A 15186-nucleotide genomic window follows, 5' to 3' on the forward strand; every position below is an offset into this window, starting at 1 on the left:
CTGCCGGGCCAGGTCCTGGCTAATGAAGTTGCCGTCTGCACCCGAATCCACCAGGAAGGTAGTTGGCACCGACTCCTGCCCCCAAAGGAGCGTGCCGGAGAGGGTTAGACGGACGGGAGGTGAGCAGGAAGAGGATCCGCTCGCCAGCACTCCTGCCGGCGTTGACGAGCTTAATCTTTTGGCCGCACCGGGCAGACGTCGAGGAGGTGGCCTGCGTGGCCACAATAGGCGCACAACCCAGCTGAGCGCCGGCGCAGACGTTCCGACTGGGTTAGACGTGTTCGACCCAACTGCATTGGCTCGCAGGTTGAAGCCTCAGGCGCTGGAACAGGGACGAAGGCAGACGAGTCCCCGGTGGTCTCCCTCGGCCTGGAGAACCTCCCAGAAGGTCTCACTGTCCGCTCGCTCATCCTCTGCCGGCGTCGCTCCCGAAGTCGATTGTCCAATCGAGTAGCCAGACCGATGAGCGCCTCCAAGGTCTCCGGCTGCTCCCTCGCTGCTAACTCGTCCTTCAGGTCGTCGGAAAGCCCCTGTTTAAAAACTCCCTGAAGCGCTGCGTCGTTCCAGCCGCTTCGGGCAGCAAGGATACGGAAACAAATTGAGTAGTCAGCGACAGAGCTGGGCCCCTGGCGCAGGGACAGAATTTGGGAGGACGCTTCGCTGCTCTGAATGGGATGATCAAAAACCCGTCTTAATTCGGCCGTAAAAACCGGAAAACTAGAGGACGCGGGGGTCTGGTTCTCCAACACGGCTGTGGCCCATTGCGCCGCTCTCCCAGAGAGTAGGTTCACCATGAAGGCAATCTTTGCCTGTCGCTGGGGTAGGTGAGGGGTTGGAGGTCAAAAACCAGCGAGCACTGGAGCAAGAATGAGGCACACGCACCTGCCTCTCCGGAATATCGCTCCGGGACAGGAACGTGGGGCTCCCGTGGTGCAGCAGTGAACAGCTGTGACGCAACTCTCGGCGCCTCCGCGGGGGTCGGAGGCGGGACCAGCTCCGCTCGTCCCGAGGCAAGCAGGTCCGACACGCTGGCGTTAAGAGTCTGGAGAGAGGTCCAGATGTCGGTAAGGAGCTGGTCGTGTTGACCCAGCAACCTTCCCTGAGCCTCCAATGTACGGCGCACTGCGTCCTGGTCCGCCGGATCCATGTTGGTTGGCATGTAATGTTACGAGCGGTTGTGTTAGGACCCGAAAGCAGGCAGGACACAGTGGCGTATCGTCTTCCGTGAAGCTTTATTTCTGTTCACACAAAATCGCGCAACTCAAAATGCGTGTTGACCACGACTCCGTTCTTCACCCAAACAGAAAAATGAAAACTTACAACAAAAATTCCGAGCGGAGTCAAAAGCAGACCACGAAGGATATAGATAAACGAACAGTCCGAGGAACGGGTTCAAAAGTAATCCACGAAGGAAAAAGTTTTACAATAGTCCAAGTGAGTGTAGCTGGGGTCTTCCGAAACAGACAAGACATGCCAACGCTGGCCACCCGTGAGAACAGTCCATAAATAGGTGGCTTGATTGCCGATAGTCTGCAGGTGCACCAGTCCCCGGCACCACCTGTGGCTGAAGCATGGCTCCACCACGCCCCCCGCAGGAGAAACCCTGCAAAAGAGTTCCCAGAAACTGGGAACCTGACAAGTATAGTTGCATTTACACCTGCAAACAGACCATGCTTGACAATTGCACTGGAACCCATTGGCCAAGTCCAGAATTTTGTTATGCACAGTGAAGAAAAGAACAGGACTTTTGTAGAATGGATCCAACACAGGGACACTAATGTTATACTGCCTTCAACCTGTCATGTTGCATTACTGCATGTAGCCCTCAGGAAGCACTCTCCATTTTTAGCACTTTCAAATTGAGCAGACTAAGTAACAAGTGCAGTAGTACACATAACTGGTGATGGAGAAATTAAGTAGAACTCAAATGAAGAGTGTCCAGACATGGAAAGAAGATAATCTAATGCAGGGGTAGGGAACCCCCGGCCTCCGGGCCGTATACGGCCCTCAAGACCATTTCTACCGGCCCGCAACGCAATAAGATTTTTATATTTTATATGTGCACTTATACAGTGGGACCGTTCGCTAAACTCCGCGAGCGTTGCCAGTAGCAGCGGTAGCGTATTTTTGCCTTTAGTATCCTGAAATTTCTTTCCTAACAAGAGGAAATATTTTCCCGTTTTCTGAGATAAAACAGATGGTTATGTTATGTCCGAGTCAAGGTCAGGGTTAGTGAACACAGCATGTGATGTACGTAGTGGGCTGGACTGATTGACACAGACAAAAAATTGATGCATCATGGCGACTGTCAAGAAAAGGAAGGTGGATGCAGAATGCCGTGTATTCCAGGAGAAATGGAAAATGATTTTTTCTTTGTTGAAGTAAAAGGCAAGCCAGTGTGCCTAGTTTGTGGCGAGGCGCTGGCAGTGATGAAAAAGGCAAATCTCGAGCGCCATTACAGCTCAAAACACGCTAAACTCGACGAGTTGAAAGGACAGATGCGTTTGGATAAAATTAACGCTCTTCATCGGCGTTTGGAGGCTCAACAAGCAGCTTTCACACGACCATGTACCGACAGAGAGAATATTACGCGTGCAAGTTTTGTGATTAGTGAATTAATAGCCACGAAGCTGAAACCTCACACCGAAGGAGAGTTCGTGAAGGAGTAGCCGCCGCTGAGGTGCTTGCGGCGGACAAAGTAAAATTGTTTCAAAGTGTGAATTTTTTTTCGTGGATAACTACTGAACTAAGACACATATTATGATTCCAGTGGCTAACAGTATGTTTTTATGGTCAAGGAATCTAAATATGTAGTCAAAGTATATGTGGGACTAATATTTATGGTGGAAATCACAATATGCCAGGAATTGTTGCGCTTGGCGGAGGTCTGCACTCTCTGAGTGCTTTCTAGTTGTTATTATTATTGTCTTTATCTTTCTTTTCATTTATTTTCTTGATTATCTTGTTGTATTGCAGTTTTTGTGAGTAGAGGCCTCGAACAGGCCCTTACGGGTCTCTTGCCTCAACTCTGCACCTCTTTTTTAATTGTTTTGTATGATCATGTAAACATATTTTACTTGTTTGTCATTTTATTCTATTTTTTTTTGGTGATTTAATATGCATGTGTGCTAAATAAATAATTCAAATTCAAATGCAGCAATCATGAGACTTAGTAACACAGTGGTTATAGACTTTTTTTCATCTTTTTTTTGCATCCCTAGGTATGTGTTCATAATGGTATGGCCCTCGGAGGACTTTATAAAAATTTAAATGGCCCTCGATATGATCTAATGCTTCCACCACCATTCTTAAGAAAACCAATTCTATGGTTTCATGAGTGAAGAAATGATACAATAGAAACAGACACACATCCAAACACCACATGGAACAAAAGCATAACTGTACAGCCAATCAAGAAGGACTGATTAATTGCGCAGCAAACTTTGAAGATGACTATTACTGTTATGTCTACTGGATTTATTTAGCATGTTGGGGCCACATGCCTTCACAAATTAAGCCATTTTATAAGGATGTGACAAGTTGGAAAAAAGGTCAATTACTTCCTGGAAAAAAGAGCAGAATGAAGGAGTTGTCCAACACATTCACACCCACACAACAAGGCTGTACATTAAATGTATGATACATGCATCGTCTGCTACAGTGTCTTATTCCAGTTTTGTCATTCTGATTTCCTTAGATCTGTGTGTGCATTTTGTGGGGCTTCATGGACTGTGGCTCATCAAGTTATTTGGACAATTCCCTTCCCACATACTGGATCCTCTATGCAAGTGAACTTCCGTGAGGACAATCAGAGTGTGATGATGTCTAAGAAAGGGCAGCTATGTGATGTTTTTATGTCAGGTTCTGTTTTAAGTGAATACCGTATTTTCTGGACTATATGTCACTCCGGAATTTAAGTCGCACTAGCCAAAAATGCATAATAAAGAAGAAAAATATATATAAGTCGCATTTTGGGGGAAAATTTATTTGATAAAATCCGAGACCAAGAACATACATTTCATCTTGAAAGGCAATTAGCATGGATTAGCAATAGCGTTACGGTATGATAACGTAACAAATTCAGCTACATGACCCACAACGAACTGAGTACGTGTCTGCTTTGTTAACGTAACATATTAACAGTTATTCAGATAACTATAGCATAAAGAACATCCGAGCAAGTTTACCAAACAATCAAGTCTAACTCCATAGATGAAGCATTGCTTCTTCTTCTGCGTTGCTAAAGGAACTTGTTCCTCAGTACAGACGCCTAGAGCGCCCTCTTGTGGTTGTCAGTGTGAAAATAACGAACATGTGAAATTCTGTAATAATGTACTCCGGAGCGACTTATATAAATACAAGTCGCACCCCCTGACAAACTATGAAAAAAAGTGTGACTTATAGTCCGGAAAATCCGGTAAGTACCGCTGAGCTCCCGACCTGAAGATGCAATGTAAATAATAGGAAGCTGATGCTTTATTCTGTAGAATTGTATGAGACTGTATACACCATAACTTGTTTCAGCATTTTCCAAAATGACAGAAAGCACACCTTTCACCCATATCTCTTCACTGAGAAAGAATTCTATAAATTAAAGTTCAGAAACCAGTGGTGTAAAAACCTTCGAAAGACTGAATTGTCTAGGGATTAAAAATACTACATTCTTCCTTCAGCACATGAATCTTATGAAAGAAGCTCTTAGGTCACATCTTAGTTATGCTGTTATAGGCCAAGGCTGCCGGGGTCCGGAAACATGATCACCTGACAGGCCTCTGTCACTCCACTGGGTCATGGTTTCCTCTCCTCTCCTCTCCTCTCCTCTCTCCCCCTCCTTCTCCTTCCTCTCCTCTCCCTACTCTCCTCTACTTCTCCTCTACCCCTCTCCTCTCCTCTCCTCTCCTCTCCTACCTATCCTATCCTCTACCTGTCCTCCCCCTTCTCCTCTCTCTTTACCCAGCCGGCCATCAGCAGGAGGGTCCCCCTACATGAGCCTGGTCCTGCTCAAGGTTTCTTCCTGTTAAAGGGGAGTTTTTCCTTGCCACTGTTGCTTGTCTGGGGTCAGGCCCTGGGATTCTGGAAAGCACCTTGAAACAATTTTGATTGTATAAGACGCTATATAAATAAAGATTGATTGATTGATTGATTGAACGTGATTAGCCTTTTTCACCTCATTATCGGTTTTCCTGTTCCTTTCTCTGTTGCTTTCACTGTTTCCACTAGTAACACATATGCAGTCACAGATGTACACAGAGTCACATATACTAATGCACATCTTATCCAAACCTCCATGTTAAAGTCAGGAGGCCAATAGGAGGCATTGCAGCTTGTGAAATGGGAGAAATCTGCTTTATTTTTTTTGCCATTATTTGTACCTGTCACAAAGACCCACACAACACACGCACACAAGTGATGTGTGTTTTCTGATGTCAATACAAATTTATTTCTACAGAAAGTAGAAGTATTCTATTCAATTTCTAATGGCAACAATAATACAATTTAAAAAATACTTTAAAAACAAATTTGAAAATCTAAAATGTAAATCATATTTTTCGATGGCATGTTTGCAAGTTACAACAGTAAATTACATATTTATTTAAATCATAAATATACCTCTCACAATTAGCAGTGCCCCTAATGGACACAAAACATAAGTGCAGTTCTGGCGGCTGTTTGTGTGTGAACCAAGCTCATTCAAATTCTCCAATGAATCTAATCATGATTCTACTTCACAGTTATCTGTACAAATTAATCGGCATTATGAAGATATTAATTTCTGTTCTCTGGTTGATGTTTTAGGATTTTAAATGAAGACCATATTTACAAACTATATTTTCTGAAATTGCAGTGTGTTAAGCTCGAACTGTTCTTAAAACAAGCATTAATAAAGTAATAAGTCAACAAACCTTTATTTGGTATTCTATAGTAGTGTCACTATTACTACTGGTAACAATAAAAATCTGAAACCGATCAAATTGCCAAAACAGATATTTTGTTTCTACAGGTATAAAATGCATTTTTTTTTCTTTTTTTAAATCAGCGGTGCTCTGCTCTCCTCTACTGGTGGTTTAGGAGAAGAGCGGTGAATTTGTCTAGATCTCAGTTTGATTGCTTTTTTTATGTGTATGTTTTTTAAATAGTAACTTTAAAATGTATCAATATCATAATGACTGTTTAAAAGATGAACGAGCGATCTACTTTTATGTTAATTTTACATAGCCGTGTAATTAAATCTCTTCAATGTTTAGATTATTAAAGATGATGAAATGGTAATATTTTAGGAGCAAGATGTATAACTTTTCATTAAATCTGTGACGCAAAACCAAATGCTATAGTAAATGTTTACTCACTCGATTAGTCGGGTTAGTTTAATCAATTGTGCAGTGCCTTTCCTGACAACTAGATGTCAGGCTTGATGAGCAGCACCAGTCATTAGCCGCCAGAGAAAATAAATACGGCTAAAAAAAAAATAAAGGGGGGGGGCACAACTTCATTCTCATTCTTCAGTCACATTATAAATATAAAAATAGAATTTGCTCGTTTAAATATCTTTGGATTATCTGTTTGTCACAGGCATATGACAAATGCATATGCAAATGAATTTTTAACACTACTTCAATGCAAATTTTGCAGCTGAAAGACATATCAAAGTGGAGGAAATGTCATGAAACAGCTGATGTACTATAGAGGGAAAAAAAGTCATTTCCTGTAAAGGTATGTATACTTTCAGGCCAAGCCTGTGCAGGCACACTCCAGAACACTGTGCCAGAAAGAAAAATAACCAGATTACATTTGTTAGTTCTACTGTTGCCATTAATAATTATTCATAATTTGTTGATAATGCATTGACAAATTATATTAGAGCACCCCAAATAGAAAATCAAAGCATCGGCATCATCAAGATGACATGACCTTTGAACAATGTCATATAAATGATCCAGTTATCTTTCCAGGAATTGCCTGGATGACTTTTCTCTTTTCTTCTTTAATTAGAATTCTTCTGACAAAAATATACATTATGCTAGTTTACTGTTGAATATGACTGGCCTGTTCTTTCATGTGACTGTTTTTCCATTCCATCATTATACAATAATTGAAAGACAAGAGCATTGTCATGACCTGCGTGCCAAGAGCATTTACATAATTTGCACGTGAAGGAGAAAAGACTAAACACAAACTCATTTGAAGACTTCTGATTCGCATTCTGTTGGTCCGGTTTCATTTGTTCTTTTTGTTTAACAATACAATGAACAATGACATGTGCAGTTTAATGTTGGGGTAAGGCTTACAGTTAGGGTAGTAAAAATGAAAACATTCATCATCCAACAGTTCGGAGATGACTGTCAGAGTTACCAGATACGGCTGCCTCTCCTTAGTGGTGTAGCCGAGAAATTTAGCTTAAAATGAAATGTATTCCAAATCATTTTCATTACTGACATTTTGAGCATTAAACATTTACCTAAACTTGAGGCTTTTTGCAGTGGTATATGTCTCTTATGGTAGAGACATACCATCAGAGGTATTTTACTAATAGAATTTGTTTTTGTTGCAGTTTCACGTAGAGCCTGATATAATCCGATGCATAGCCATTGCTCCCACCACCATATAGTCTCTGTGGAGACCTCTGTGGCAACAATGCCTCAATGATCAACACCCGGCTGGATGGCTTTAACATCAGGGCCCTTGGGTGGATTGGTGCCCTGAATTCATTTCAGCATGTTATCAACACACGTGGTGTATGGTCCTGCTACCCACCCACACCTGGGTCATCCCACGTGAACTATCCTGGGTTTTAAAGCCCTGCATGTTTTACTGTAATATGCATGTTCATTTTGTACTTGTGTGTGTGTGTGTGTGTGTGTGTGTGTAAGGAAGGGGTAAGGGGGGGGTCCAGCAGGACTGATTGGGGCTTGTTCTTGAAGCTGGGCTGATTCACCTATTTCATCGAGAACTATTGTCTGACTTTTTTCAGTCCCCCAAACAAAAAAGTTAAAAACCCTAATCAGCATTGTCTAGTGCTGGCATTAGCTCAATGTTAGCGGACATTTCTTTACAGAAATAAACATAAAAATATGCTTACTGTAACTCCAAAGGATTTCATATGTGACAAAGTCTGTTGCTCGCCTAAAAACACAAGCGTGTGTATCTTCTCACACGCTGAATCACCTTAACTGCACATTTAAAGCAATCAAAGCACCAAAACACTGTGGTATTTTACTTTGCCACTGCTGACCAATGTGTTTGTCTTGAGCCAGCGAGAGAGGAAGTGATTCCATTTAAGGCAGAAACCTTGTGTGAGAGCAGCTCAACTTGAAAACAAACAAGACATCACCATGAGGTGTTAAGAGTGCAGGCTGTGTAAATAATGTGTACAGTTTGCAGAGGAGATATAAAAATGTTAAGAATTTTTTTTTTCTGCTTAGCTACAACCAGCTAATTTTGCCTCAAGTCCCAATTCACTTCAAAAAGTAAATGGCACACAAAGTTATTATCACCTTGAAATGGTTTGCTATCAATTTACAATGATTTAAACTTGGACAAGACTTGAGAGGATATTTCTTCAACATAAAAAAGCCCATATTGAAATCAAAATAAGGCAAACTTTGGAAACTGTCCAGCCCACAAATGCATCAATTTCCCGGAGAGCTTAGAGTGAAGAAATGGCTCCTCCTCAATATATGTGAGTCAGTACCAACTCTTCAGCATAACCAACGTGTTTTCTGAAAATAAGCTTTTTTTCCCTCCCCCTTCTTCCTCTCCACTCCTACAGATGAGGAGGGGGACTGCACAGTGAGCATGCAGATGTTGCTGTTCCCCAACGAAAGTCGTACCCACATCCGTTCATGATGGAGACTTCTGCAGAAGGTGTATACACTCAGTGAAATAAAGATGAACAAGTCTAGAGTACACTGTCAGTGCTGATAAAGTGTTCAGAAGCAAGAACAGGAACAGGTAATTCAGGGAGTAGAAGAACCCAAAAACATATTCAAGCCGATTTCCCCTCTTGTCCACCTGACCAGTTGATTGACTGTTACATTTTTCCTATCTTCCACTTGAAGCAAGTCAGGCTCTTCCTAATGGTCACTTAGCAGTCATGCAGCTGCGTATTCACAGCTCTGCCTCCGTCTGCAGCTAAATGCTGAGCGATTTCCAATGAAGTCCGCTCCATCATTAGCCTGCTCACAGCCAGGGCCTCTCACAAAATCAGGCAAAATAACGCTCGGTTTCAGCCGCAAAGTTGACAGCAAGGGGTACTGTCACAGATAGTGGAGAAAAGAATAAAGAAAACAGACACAAAGAGAATCAAGGGGTGTATTTTTCCTCAACACAACACACTCGGATTTTTCCCTTATTTCTCAAATCCATCCGTTTGCGCCGAATGTTTAATATCTCCTAAAATTAAGTGGAAAGCGAAGTTTGTCAGCACTCCCTCCTGTTACAGCACAAGTATTACTCTAAAGTGACACGTTGTTTAAGAGTCATAGTCACCCTTTTCCCTTCAGTAAATAAAGAGAAAATAACCCTTAAAGTGTTTACCAGGAGATCTACGTGACAGCTGCTTTTACTACTACGACTCACGTTTTCACGCGAGGCGCGTGTGCACACCCGGACAGTGCCAAGAGAGTGGTCCTGGATTTAAAACCTGCGCGTAAATACGTTCGCCTTACCTTTTGCTGGGTGTCTTCGGGCTCGGGCAGTCGCGGCGACGACGCGCGCATCGTAGTAAACACGGTGGAGAAGCTACAAAGCAGCATGAGAGCAGTTGTTTACAAAGTTTCCTCGCGACCACCAATTGGCTGGAGTGACGTTTGGTCGACGCCCAGAACTACTTCGAACGCTGTTCCGCGTCCCACCCCCGCTGCTTTTCTGTACACAGCAAAGGAGGCACTGTATTTAACAAGCCCCTGACCGAGGTATCGGAGGGATATTTCACATAACCAGGCTGAGGGCGTAAGCCTGGAATTTTTAGTTATCATGCACTGGCGGCTGGTGCAAAAATATTCTCGGTGAGGCTGAGGTGCCAATAGATTCCCCTGCCTACTCCAATATAAGCATTCAAATCTACAATCGGAAAAAGACAATTCAATTCAACAATAATAATTTAATTTCATTCTCATAATCACAGATACACCATATTAATTCAAATCTATAGGGTACATGTGTGGTTTAGACAGGAGCAGTATCAAAAACAATACAATGCTAAAGTTTGTAAACTTTAAGCTGTAATACTAAACCTGAATCAACTCTGTGTGTGTGTGTGTGTGTGTGTGTGTGTGTGTGTGTGTGTGTGTGTGTGTGTGTGTGAGATAGAGAAAGAGAGCAAGAGAATTTTTTTTTAAATTTTTAAAACAGCTTTGTTTGCCGCTCTTACAAAAGAACATACATAGAATTTAGATATTTAAAAACACTCACTCAGAATAAATAGATACATAAAAAAATAAATAATCTATCTAATCTACATGAATGCATCTCTAATGTTGCGGAACAGTTAAGGAGGCCAGGGCCCAGACGCAGAGTGCAAACAAAAGGTTCTTTATTGACAAAATATCCAAAATGATCGAACCAAGTAACAACGAAAACTCTGAGAAAGTAGCAACGGAAAAGCAAACAAAAACGTCGAGGAAAAAGTCCAACTGAAAGGAGTGACTAAGCACCGAAAAGCTTACTACTGGAAAGAATAATAATAATATAATAATACGGGCTAGTAGTGATCACGGGGAGCTGGAGGTAGGTTCAAAAACACGAGCAACAATCGGGCACCGGAGGCAAAGAGGGGAGAGCTTAAGTAGGCGCTGAGGTAGGCTATATGCCCCTGGTAGGGCCACCCATGGCAAACAGGTCCTAGGTGAGGGATCAGACAAAGCGTAGCCCAGACCTCCTAATGGCGAAAAACAACATTGGTACCAGGTTTCCCTTGCCCGGATGCAGGTCACCGGGGCCCACTCCTGGAGCCAGGCCTGGGGGTGGGGCACGTTGGCGAGCGCCTGGTGGCCGGACCTCTGCCCATGGAGTCCGGCCGGGCACAGCCCGAAGAGGCAACGTGGGACCCCCTTCCCGTGGGCTCACCACCTGCAGGAGGGGCCAAGGGGGTCGGGTGCATTGTGTTTTGGGTAGCAGCCAGAGGCAGGGACCTTGGCGATCTGATCCCCGGCTGCATAAACTGGCTCTAGGGACATGGAATGTCACCTCTCTGGTGGGAAAGGAGCCTGAGTTGGTGCGCGAGGTTGAGAAGTTCCGACTAGATATAGTTGGCCTCACCTTGACGCACAGCAAGGGCTCTGGAACCAGTCTTCTCGAGAGGGGTTGGACTCTCTACCACTCTGGAGTTGCCGATGGTGAGAGGCGACGGGCAGGGGTGGCAATTCTCGTTGCTCCCTAGCTTAGTGCCTGTATATTGGAGTTTACCCCGGTGGATGAGAGGGTAGCCTCCCTTCGCCTTCGGGTGGGGGGACGGATCCTGACTGTTGTTTGTGCCTATGGTCCAAACAACAGTTCAGCGTATCCACCCTTTTTGGAGTCCTTAGAGGGAGTGCTGGCGAGTGCTCCTTCTGGGGGCTCCCTCGTCCTCCTGGGTGACTTCAATGCACGTTGGCAATGACAGTGTGACCTGGAGAGGTGTGATTGGGAAGAACGGCCCCCCTGATCTGAATCCGAGTGGTGTTTTGTTATTGGACTTCTGTGCTTGTCTCAGATTGTCCATAACAAACACCTTGTTCAGACATAAAGGCGTCCACATGTGCACTTGGCACCAGGATGCCCTAGGCCGCAGATCGATGATCGACTTTGTGGTTGTGTCATCGGATTTGCGGCCGCATGTTCTGGACACCCGGGTGAAGAAAGGGCCGGAGCTGTCAACCGATCACCACCTGGTGGTGAGTTGGCTCCGATGGTGGGGAAGGATGCCGGACAGACCTGGCAGCCCCAAACGTGTTGTGAGGGTCTGCTGGGAACGCCTGACAGAGTCCCCTGTCAGAAGGAGCTTCAACTCACGCCTCCGGAAGAGCTTTGACCATGTCCCGGGGGAGGCGGGGGACATTGAGTCCGAGTGGACCATGTTCCGTGCCTCCATTGTTGAGGCGGCTGACCGATGCTGTGGCCGCAAGGTGGTTGGTGCCTGTCGTGGCGGCAATGCCCGAGGGATGCCGTCAAGCTGAAGAAGGAGTCGTATCGGGCCTTACTGGCCTGTGGGACTCCTGAGGCAGCACATAGGTACCGGCAGGCCAAGCGGAGTGCAGCTACGGCTGTTGCCGAGGCAAAGACCCGGGCATGGGAAGAGTTCGGTGAGGCCATGGAGAACGACTTTCGGACGGCCTCGAAAAGGTTCTGGACCACCATCCGGTGTCTGAGGAGGGGGAAGCAGTGCACTGTCAACAATGTGTATAGTGGTGATGGTGTGCTGCTGACCTCAACTCGGGATGTTGTGGATCGGTGGAAGGAATACTTCGAGGACCTCCCCAATCCCACCAACACGCCTTCCAGTGAGGAAGTAGGGCCTGGGGACCTGGAGATGGGCTCTCATATCTCCGGGGCTGAAGTTGCCAAGGTAGTCAAAAAACTCCTCGGTGGCAAGGCCCTGGGGGTGGATGAGATCCGCCCAGAGTTCCTTAAGGCTCTGGATGTTGTAGGCCTGTCGTGGTTGACTCGACTCTGCAACATCAAGAGGGTGCATGGGAGTTTGCCCAACCAGTCCACATGTGTTTTGTGGACTTGGAGAAGGCATTCGACCGTGTCCCTCGGGGGGTCCTGTGGGGGGTTCTCCGAGAGTATGGGGTGTCGGGCCCGCTGATACGGGCCGTCCGCTCCCTGTACGATCGGTGCCAGAGTTTGGTCTGCATTGCTAGCAGTAAGTCGAACTCGTTTCCGGTGAGGGATGGTCTCCGCCAGGGCTGCCCTTTGTCACCGATTCTGTTCATAATTTTTATGGACAGAATTTCTAGGTGCAGTCATGGTGTTGAGGGGGTCCGGTTTGGTGACCTCAGGATTGGGTCTCTGCTTTTTGCGGATGATGTGGTCCTGTTGGCGTCATCGGCCCGTGACCTCCAACTATCACTGGATCGGTTCGCCGCCGCATGTGAAGTGGCTGGGATGAAAATCAGCACCTCCAAATCCGAGGCCATGGTTCTCAACCAGAAAAAGGTGGAGTGCCTTCTCCGGGTCAAGGAGGAGATCCTGCCCCAAGTGGAGGAGTTCAAGTACCTCGGGGTCTTGTTCACGAGTGAGGGAAGAATGGAGCAGGAGATCAACAGGCGGATCGGTGCGGCGTCCGCAGTAATGTGGACTCTGCACCGGTCCGTAGTGGTGAAGAGAGAGCTGAGCAGAAAGGCGAAGCTCTCGATTTACCGGTCGATCTTCGTTCCTACCCTCACCTATGGTCATGAGCTTTGGGTAATGATCGAAAGAACAAGATCACTGGTACAAGCGGCCGAAATGAGCTTCCTCCGTAGGGTGGCTGGGCTCTTCCTTAGAGATAGGGTGAGAAGCTCTGCCATCCGGGAGGAGCTCAGAGTAGAGTCGCTGCTCCTCCGCGTTGAGAGGAGCCAGATGAGGTGGCTTGGGCATCTAGTTAGGATGCCCCCTGGACGCCTCCCTGGTGAGGTGTTCAGGGCATGTCCCTCCGGTAGGAGACCCCCGGGAAGACCCAGGACACGTTGGAGAGACTATGTCTCTCGACTGGTCTGGGAACGCCTGGGGATCCCTCCGGATGAGCTGGAAGAAGTAGCTGGGGAGAGGGAAGTCTGGGCTTCTCTCCTTAGGCTGCTGCCCCCGCGACCCGACCCCGGATAAGCGGTAGAGGATGGATGGATGGATGGATGGATGGGTTTATTGGAGAGAATAGTCAGGTATCAATTGGACGCTGCAGCATGCCCGAGGGAGGTTTTGCGGTCCCCTTGGTGAAGAACTCTGAGGTGTTTACAACGATAGCTCCTTCTTATACAGTCAAGTAAACACATTATTTTCTGATGACCTCATGATACACGGTATAGCAAACCCAATGGTATAGCGTTCAGTTAGTACCAAAAATGGGAGTAGTAGAAAGGCTTCATGCTACACATCCTCATATGGAGAACAACCAGGAGCCCACGGGCTCCAGCGTCATCTCTTAGCAGCTTATCTTAGCCATAACAAGCCTTCTATTGCGATCTTACAGAAAGGCACAAGACACAGGACACATGTGGAGCATATCCTAATATGGCACTTGGGCTGGATGCTAAACACATTGCAGCCTTACAGAAGTAAAGGCCTGCACAGAATGAATACACAGGCTTCAGATACTACATATTTCCCCCCTTCGAGACTATGTAGACTATGTAGGTTAACAAGGTTTTAAGTAAAGGTGACGGTGACTAATAAAGTGGTATAATTTGCTACACATGAGAAAGAGATTGATTAAATAGGCATGAATAATATGTGAAATTTAGTGTGAGAGCGAAAAACCCATCCGACAGACCTCTTTCAGTTTACAACCCTCAGAACACTTTAGACGGGAAAATTCTCTCACGGTCCCTCTGTCAACAGCGACCACCTATGGTACTCCAACCCAATTTGCAAAAAGGTTGTATTAGGGGAGAGTTTGGCAAACACATACGAGATACTCAGGAAAAAAATCAAAAAATGTCTATGGTCAGGCTGGTCGACCCATCGGACCTTATCATGGACCTTTCCCTGCCGAAGGACCCCTTTCCCTTTACCAAAACAAGGAAAAACCTGAGTTCTCATAGCATCTGTCAACTGATGACATCTCCCTAGTGAAGAGAATTATTTTATCTTGTTAGCATCTTTTATCTTATTAGCATGTGTTATACTATATGTTTTGTTTTATGTTACAGTTAGTTTAGAAGTTCGGAATACTATATACTCTTTAGTAGGAATACACATAAGCAAGTCAGTTGACCCTTCCTTGATCTGAAGACTGGTCAGACAGTTGGAGCCAGCCAGACAGGAAATGGTAGATCCCCATCGTAAAACATGACAACGTAGTTTACTGGTGTTGATAAGTTCCTTGGCAGGAATATGACTTCGGACCTGGCCATCTGGAGAAGATAATGGACAAGAAGGACCACACCAACACCAAAGGAGGCTGGAAGAAGAAGATGGGGTCATCCAAGAAGAAGGACTGGATTGGACTGAATTAGCATCAATAATTTACATATATCTTTCTATATAAGACTGGGTCAAGGGATAGTTAGG

At 45.4% G+C, this 15186-nt stretch overlaps 1 protein-coding gene across 1 annotated transcript in view; it reads right to left on the reverse strand.

Moving 5' to 3' along the window:
* Positions 1-9821, reverse strand: part of LOC130536646 (uncharacterized) — a 56586-nt gene extending 46765 nt beyond the window's left edge. The window contains exon 1 of the mRNA XM_057052744.1: positions 9666-9821. The gene's annotated coding sequence lies outside the window, so the exon portion shown is untranslated. The remainder of the gene's footprint in view (positions 1-9665) is intronic.
* Between the last annotated feature and the right edge of the window lie 5365 nt (positions 9822-15186).

Source organism: Takifugu flavidus, chromosome 13 (genome assembly GCF_003711565.1).
Source record: "Takifugu flavidus isolate HTHZ2018 chromosome 13, ASM371156v2, whole genome shotgun sequence".
NCBI lineage: Eukaryota > Metazoa > Chordata > Actinopteri > Tetraodontiformes > Tetraodontidae > Takifugu > Takifugu flavidus.